This window comes from Brachyistius frenatus, unplaced genomic scaffold (assembly GCF_029030835.1).
Source record: "Brachyistius frenatus isolate BFR_SWC_R1_liver_20210118 unplaced genomic scaffold, ASM2903083v1 Contig_73, whole genome shotgun sequence".
In the NCBI taxonomy this organism is placed as follows: Eukaryota; Metazoa; Chordata; class Actinopteri; family Embiotocidae; genus Brachyistius; species Brachyistius frenatus.
In genome coordinates, this window is record NW_027210672.1 from 373,916 (window position 1) to 382,500 (window position 8,585).

The window sequence follows — 8,585 nt, forward strand, 5'->3', positions numbered from 1 at the left end:
GAGGAACAATGACCCGGTTCAGCTGAATCAGTTATGAGTAAATGTGCAGTATAAAAAAAATAAAAGGGCATCTCAATCCTTCAAAGTCTGTTTACGGCATTTTCAATGAAGCTGACAAATACAAACTATTCACTGCGATATCTTTAAATACAAACTATTCACGGCGATATCTTTAAATACAAACTATTCACGGCGATATCTTTAAATACAAACTATTCACGGCGATATCTTTAAATACAAACTATTCACGGCGATATCTTTAAATACAAACTATTCACGGCGATATCTTTAAATACAAACTATTCACGGCGATATCTTTAAATACAAACTATTCACGGCGATATCCTTAAAAGCAGCTTTTTTTCTTTTCTTTTCTTTTTTTTTTTTTGAAGGCACTGGAAGTGCCTTCAACTTTTGCACATTACCGAACATACTATGACAACTTTCCCGGGATCAAAAATACTATTTTGATTTTAAACTGTTTTAATGATCTAAACACACACGTGGGTAGAAAGTTTTGGTGAAAAAAAGCGGGATTATTTTTCTCTGTTAATATTCTTCTCTTTTATCAGCTTTTCTTAAATTTTTTTTTTAAAAAACCCCGATAAAAGCGATCAACTCTCCGTCTTCTTTGTTTGGCTTTTAAAACACTGCGGGAAACGCTCGTGCCACCTCGGACTCCGCTGAAATAAAAACAACAAATTATACATAAGGCTACGCAGATAAATCAAAGCCGGACAATTAATTAACCGCAACAATGAATTAACCGAGACGACGTGTCCAGCGAGAGAAAAACACTTCAACAATGCAAACCTGTGATGCAAAAATAAAAAGGTACCACGTGAGCTGACCTTACGGGCGGGGGAGGGATAAAAGGCCAGCGATAATCTGGGTCAACAGAGGTCACGGCAGAGATGGAGAGAGGACGAGACGGGGCGGGAAGATGAAGATGAGGAGGGAGATGAAGACGAGGAGTGTTACAGAGAGGTCGGGACGTGGGGAGAGGTGACGGGGAGAGAAGCAGGGATGGAGCTGTGAGCCTCCGGGGTGATTTATCAGTGTCACTCCCAGCTCGGTGTGTGAATGTGTGTCAGTGTAAGTGTGTGTGTGTGTGTGTGTGTGTGTGTGAGAGAGAGAGTGAGTGAGTGAGTGAGTGAGAGAGAGAGAGAGAGCGAGAGATGGGGAGCGTGAAACAAAAACAAGAAAATGAAAGACACCTATAAAAGTAGCCGAGCCTGTGTGAGTTTGAGTCTCAGAGGAATCGGACGAGTGTGTTCGCGTGTGCATAAAAGTGAGTGTGTGTTCTGTTGAGCGAGTGTGTGTATGTGTGTGAGAAAGAGAGAGAGAGAGAGAGAGTTGCGAAAACACAATGAAATGTGAGTTAAACATGGGGCAGAGAAAAGTTCACCGCCTGTGGGTGTATTTCAGTTTGGCTTCAAACAAAACAGGTGTGCGTGCGTGTGTGTGTGTGCGTGCGCGCGTGCGTGTGTGTGTGCTTGCAAATGCCTGCATGACTGTAAAACAAGCAGCAATAGCCAGGTTGAAATCCAGCCCTGTTTTAATTGTGGTCCTACACTTCATTTCCAGTCCATGAGCAGCAGTAACGAGCCTCGGAGGATCTGCACTGTAAAACTACCGATCGTAAAAAAAACCAACTTCGCTTCGGAGCCGCTTGTTTTCACGACGATTACAAAAAGAAGAGAATACACCCACGCGATGACACTCCAAAGTGCGCAATGCCACCGTCACCAGACACTATGTCGGTGTTGCGAAGCAGAAGGTGTCTGAAGTTTAGGCACCAGAAATCAAAAGGAACACTTTTACTTTCCAAACTGCAGCATTAAAAAAAACAGGAACACGGCGAACAGAACCCGACACCTCGGTCATCGCATCGTCTCGAGTTGGCGACGAGGAGCGCGTTACTTCCTGGCACTTTAGAAAGACAAGCACTTCCTGTTAAGACGCTCACGTTTACAGCTAAACGATGTAAACAGCGCGCTTCAAAACATTTCTGCTATAAACTGTCAATCAAAGCCACGTGAAGCACGTTATTCATGTTACCCGAACCAAACAACTCACAGCGACCCGTTTGCGATGACAGAAAGTGCGTGCCTCTTTGCTTCGGCCTGTTGCGGCTGCACTCGATCGCACTTAATTTGGCCTCACAAAGACGAGCCCGACTGTACCAGTGTGTGTGTGTGTGTGTGTTTTGAACAGTAGTATTGTGCGGTGGTTGCCCTGTGACTAGCCCCATAGCTGGTGTGAATATAAATGAGAGAGAAGAGAGGGTTTCCACGGACCACAAAGGGGGAAGGGGGGGGGGGCGAAGAGGAGGAAGAGGAACTGTTGCTTCGGGCTGTTTTGCCTCCTGCCTCTTCTTCTTCCCTTCGGCAACCTTCATCCTCCTCCTCCTCCTCTGTTCTCTCTCACGGCGTCCCTCTTTTTGTTTCCCACACGTGTTTGTTCCTCTATTCATCTCGGTTTGTTTTTTTTCATGCCCCTTCGTCCTTCCCTTTAACCCTCAGACTTCCCGTATCTCTGTCCTCCCATCTCCACCTCCGTCCCTCGACTCTGTAAAAGCATCACAGACGATCCGCTCTCTCCACCTTCCTTCCTTCCTTTTCCCGCTGCGCTGCGCTGCGATCGGTGACTGGTCTGACGGGCAGCCTCAGATTAGAAGCGACCCCGCAGCGTTAATCAGCCCTCAGCGCTCCTGCTCCTCTCAGATAGTCTGCTTGTGTTCAGGAACACACACATCAAGAAAAAAATAAATACAAATCTGGCAATACATCGGTGTTTTTTTCCCACCGTAATACATTTATACGTGTGCAGCGCTCTGCTGCTGCTGCTGGCTGAACGGAGTCGAAAACACATCACTGATGGGATAATGAAGTAAAAAGTGGGAAATATTAAACTACTGCATGACGAGGATTAAAAAAAAAAAAAAAAAAACCTGCATTGAAAATCGTGCTTAAAGGAGTATTTCAACATTTTGGGAAAATAGGCTGAAGTTGCTTTCGAATAAGATAATTGCCAGTACAGTGAATATGAAACGACAGCTGGACAAGCAACTTCCTGGAGTCTGCTCTGGTTTCCTGGCAACAAGAAAGAGTCAACGCATAAATCATTTTTACACTTTCAGTTTTTTTGTTGTTATAATAATAAAACAGTCAGAGGGACCAAACTCGTCCTTTTACTTGAAAACATCGAAATACATTTTGCTGCTCCTTCTGTCCTGTTTTCATGCCGAACTTTGACTTGTTCTGGATTATTCTTACATTTCTGTGTTGGTACTTTTATTTCAGTTAAAAGATCTGAATAATTCTTCCTCCACTGCAGATCAGCACCAAATCACACGCTTGTGTTTTTGTTTTTTTTCTTCCCACAGTTCTTTTCTGTCCATATGGTGGAAGCTTGCCGCCTCGTTTTGTCTCGTCATCGCGGCCAGCGCATTAATATTCATCAATATAGCTTTAATCTCTAGAAATTGGGTTATTGGCAACGTCGTCGTTCCTCGCCGTCTCTCTCTCTCTCCTGATTAGCCCCACGCCTCTGTATGACTACAAAAAAAAAAGGGTGGAAAAGGTGGAGAAATATGCAAAACAAAAAAATGAAATGGAAAGAGACAGAAGGGAAAATGAGTTGTGTAAGAGAGGGAGGGAAAGAGAGACGGAGCGAAAGAGGCAGGTGACGTCACGGCCACTTTTAAGTAGGTCAGCCACGAAGTTGTGATGTCACTTACACTGGAATCAGCCCACTGGGCCAATCGTCTGCAGGGACACGCCCCCTCGACCACAGCAAAACAAACTGCACCCCCCCCCCCACCTCACCCCTTGCTTTTTGCAGCTGTCTCAAACCACACACACGCGCACGCACGCACACGCACACACACACACACACACACACACACACACGTGCATCCACTCCTGCTGCTGACAGTAACAGCAGACTACTGTAATCCCCGAGGAGATGCAGGAACTTTCACTTGTCTCCCTCCTCTCGTCTTCGTCTTCCCTCCTCACAAAAGTCACCTCGCAGCGAAGCCGCCTCGCGGCGCCCGAAAGAAGACGTCTGCGCCGCGGAGGGGAGTTATTTCTGATCTTCTTTTTGACTTTTAGCGTGAAACAAATCCACTTGCCCTCCCTGTGTATAAGAGTGTGTGTGCGCGCGCGTGCGTGCGTGTGTGTGTGTGTGTGTGTGTGTGTGTGTGTGTGTGTGCGTGCGTGCGTGCGTGCGTGCGTGCGTGCGTGCGTGCGTGCGTGTGTGTGTGTCTCAGCAGTGGCAGGCGGATTTATGCCGACCCGGCGGCTGAAGCGAGCTGGTTGTGACAGAAGATGAATAAAAACTTGTCAGAGTTGAAAGGCTTAATCCGACAACAGGTTTATGTTGCCAAGGACACTTTACGATGTGAAGACAAAAAAAAAAAAAAGGAGCAAGAAGTTAAAAAAAAACAACAACATTAAATAAGGTAAAATATAAGAACAATAAGGAGGACAAGACGCCGGCTGCTTTTAACGGAGGCCAAACGGGCGGGAAAAGCCCCGTCTGCAGTATTGTAAATAAAAGATCTTATTTCTTGGAACGCGAAGATCTAATTTCAACCCGACACGCTCAAAGTGCAAATTAATCACAGAAACAAACAACCTGTGTGATCGAAGGTGCAGTTAGTGCGAACATAAAGTTCAGAGTGGACGCCGCAGCGGGAAGAAGGTACAACCCTGATCAGTGAGTGTTGTGTTTTACTTGGCTGAGCGCTCTTGGAAACGTTCCCATTTGGTTTACAAAAGAACAACTTTATAGTCGTCTCGAAGAGAAGCAGACGGGTGCCGAGTGAAAGTTCATGAAGACCAGATATAATTCTCAGCTCTCAGCGTAAACTGAAACGGGGGTCACGCGTGTAACTCCTCGTTTGTGAGGCCACGCGAACGAGAGGAAATAGTTGCCTGGAGTTCTTGACGTTGGACCTCGATGTGCTCGCCGATGATCCCGGCTGCTTCACTGCAAACTCACCCCGTTGCATAAAGACGCAGTTAAAGCATCTTGTCACGTTCAATGCTGCTCATTTATACAGTTCCTGTATTACTGCCGGGAATCTCTCAATGTGTTTTATATGCGCCACCGCGCCGCCCGCCGGCTTCCCAAACCTCGACGCCACTCGTTGCGCCGCTTTGTCCCCCGTCAGTCAGATAATGTCGAGAGGAAAGATCTCCGCCGGGAGTTTTAAAAGCATAAAACGGTGACCAGATGGCGTGTTTGACTTCCCGGGGTTGACAACGCAGTGAGAGGAGTCTGCGGGCCAATGTCCTCGGTGTCCCCGTCTCATTACGATCGGGTCACCGGATCGGTCCGAGAACAGAACGAGGCGTCCGTCGGAGACGTCCGTCCGCACCGACTGTCCCCCGGGAACAAAGTGATCGTCTTCTTGCCGAGTCGCTGAATCTGGGACGACTTCCAGTTTAATTACAAGGTGAGGACGCGGTTCTGTGAAGTGACACGTCTAATTCCTCGTTTGTTTTCTTCATTGGTTTTTATTTGTTTACTTCGGGGCGTCTTAATGGCATTACATGCGGAAAAGCAGACAATATGCATGTCTCTGTCTGAGGGCACAATCTCCCCAACGTAATCAGTCAAAAGTTCAATCGGTGAGGACGGGCGTGAGGACGGACGGGTGTGAGGACGGGCGCGGCCTCGCTTCGATGTGGGTGTGTAAATGCGGACGGCGTTTAATCACCCTGGATAGGTGCGTCCGCTCGGCAGGCCTGGTGTCACGCCGAAGTGTGCGACGCAGCCGTCGCTCAGCGTGTCGGTGTCACGTTTTTGCGTCGCCCTCGGCGTGAGAAGTGCACGGGCGTATGACCAGAGCTGGGGGAGGAGCCGGGGGAGGAGCGAGCGGTGGGTCTGATTGGAAACCTGAAGACGCCACGTCCCGCCCACCGACCGCCGTAACCTGACCACGCCACGGGCCTGTCAATCAAACAGACACACAGGGGAAAAAAAAAAAAAAACGGCTTTAATGATTATTTTCAGTTGAACCATCAGAAAAACTAGTAAGACGGAGGGACTTCAGCTAACAACAGCACAACAAAATGATTTGACTTTGTTTTTAATGAGAAGTTGAATGGGAGTCTATGGAGACGGAGGCGACCTCTATGCAGCCGACCTCCAGCGACACTCGGCGGCGTCACGAAAGAATTCGAGTTATTTTTAATACCTTCAAGATATTTTTTGCAAAAGTTGCCGAATAAGCACCAAAAAAAAACCAAAAAACAATTAGATACAAAAAGACGGAGCATTTGAACCGTTTCTGTCTCTTCAAAACAATATTCGATTTGTCCGTGGAGCACATTGCATTGACCCGAACATTGTGTGAGCGGTTATATGCATTCGGCGAGGGTTAGTTGTAATTTAGAAAACACAAACAAAGCCAGACTGGCTGCGGATCATTAGCATTCAGGGTTGTCTCCCCCCTCCCCCTCCCCTCCCCACACACACACACACACACACACACACACACACACACACACACACACACACACCCACACTCTTATTTTCTTCTGCTTCCATCAGCATTAACCTGGTGAACTGCAGCCAGCAGGAGGGTGACTGTGGAGGGTAAAAGAGAGGAAGACCTGTGTGTGTGTGCGCGTGTGTGTGTGTGTGTGTGTGTGTGTGTGTGTGTGTATACAGAGGGCAGGTGGGATCACGAGGTCCACCGCGGTGATTTAAAGCAGCCCTGTTTAGCTGATGAGGCCCCCTCCCTCCCCCCTCTCTCTCCCCCCCTCCCTCCCACGCAGTTCGATTATGATTAAACTCAAATCTCATCATTCTAATAGCACTACGGTGAATTACACCACACCGGCCGGTATTTGATTGACACCGTGGGTGAACTTGATTATAATGGAAAGGCGGGCGGGCGGGCGGCGGCATCCTGCTCAATCAGCAGTTTAAATGAGACATAATTTCAAATTTAAAACCCACACCAAATAGAATCGCGTGTATATTTTGAACGACGTCGTGCGAATGTTACGCCGCATGCAGAGCCAGTTAATCTGTCTGCGATGTCACATGCTGCTCAGCGTCGTAGCTGTTGGCTCGCCTCTGCAGCCAATATTTTATCCCCCCCCCCCCCCAAAAAAATAAATAAATAAATAAACATTTCCGGGCCGATTGTTCTCCTCGTGACTCATTGGGTGTCAAACTTTTTGCGTTGTTATTCCTTCTGTCTAACCTTATTATTGGCAGAGGCACAAAGTGAAATCACTCTGCTCTACCCCAACTGTGGGTTTCACTGCTGAAACACGAGTCTTGCCAGAAATCCCCACCGACCACACACACACACACACACACACACACACACACACACACACACACACACACACGTTTCATTTTCAGGACTGGCAGATATACTGGACGACGGGCGGGAGAGATTTTTGCCATGAACCTGCCACGGCGTCGCCGGCAGACATATTGTTCGGTCCAGTACAGGTGCTCGGTCGCCGAGGGACCCGCTTGCACCGCGGCCCGGGACGGATCCAAAAGTTTGGCAGGTGCTTTCGGGTCACACGGGAGGGGGGGGGGGTCGGGACGTAATGCGGGGAAACTGTCGATTATGTTTTGAAAGGAACGGTTTTAACATTTCGGATCGTTTTGATTTCTTCTTGGATTTTCTGGCGACGGAAGCGTCGAACATTTAGGCTGGCTCGGCCCGCCGAGAGCAAACGTTACGGCCCGGGGCGCGGCCGAGCGCGACGACGTCCAAAGTCAATCGCTTGTCACCGACAAACGCGGTCCCCGGACGGCAAAAACGGCGGGGGAGCGAGATGAGGCCGACGCGGTACACGCTCGCAGCGACGCCGGTGAATGGCGAGGAGCTGGAGACCGAGAAAGACCTTTTTATTCCACAAACGCTTTCAAAAATGAAACCGAGGTCGTCGCCCCATTCGGACGCAACCGCCGGACACGACTCGCGGAGCGACCCGGATATGTAGACAAATACTTGGGAACGTCAGTGCTTCCGATTTAAAACGCAGAACTGCCGCTTTTCCTACTTGAGGTTTTGTACCGATTGAGCAAACAAACAATAACACGTCAATTAGAGCAGTTTAAGAAGTGCTGGTCGGCGCACGTCGTTTACTCGACCACAACATCAGCGGTATGATTTTTTTTTTTTTAGCGCCTTACGTCTGACCGCCGGTGTGCCCCCCCCCCCCTCCCCCCGCCCCCGCCCTCTCAGCTGACCACAAACAGCTGCTTCCCTCTGACCACTTGATCTCATTCGTTCGACTCGGGTTGCGCAAGATGCCAAATCGTACCGTCGGCCGGCTTGGATCGAAAATTGGGAAAAGCCGTTGCCATTTGCAGCGTTTGGATAACTGGTCTACAAAATCGACACGTAAATAAAACGTTTGACGATAAACACGCCGTAAGAAATCCTTATAAATAACCAAAAATAAGGCCACTGGGGGATCCACACGTGGAACCGCAGGCGCAGTAAAAAAAAAAAACCACAACAACCCTGAAGGGAGGTTTCAGTCACGCTGTTGTCTTTTTCCATTTTAAAATGTGGCAGGGGAAACACACACAGG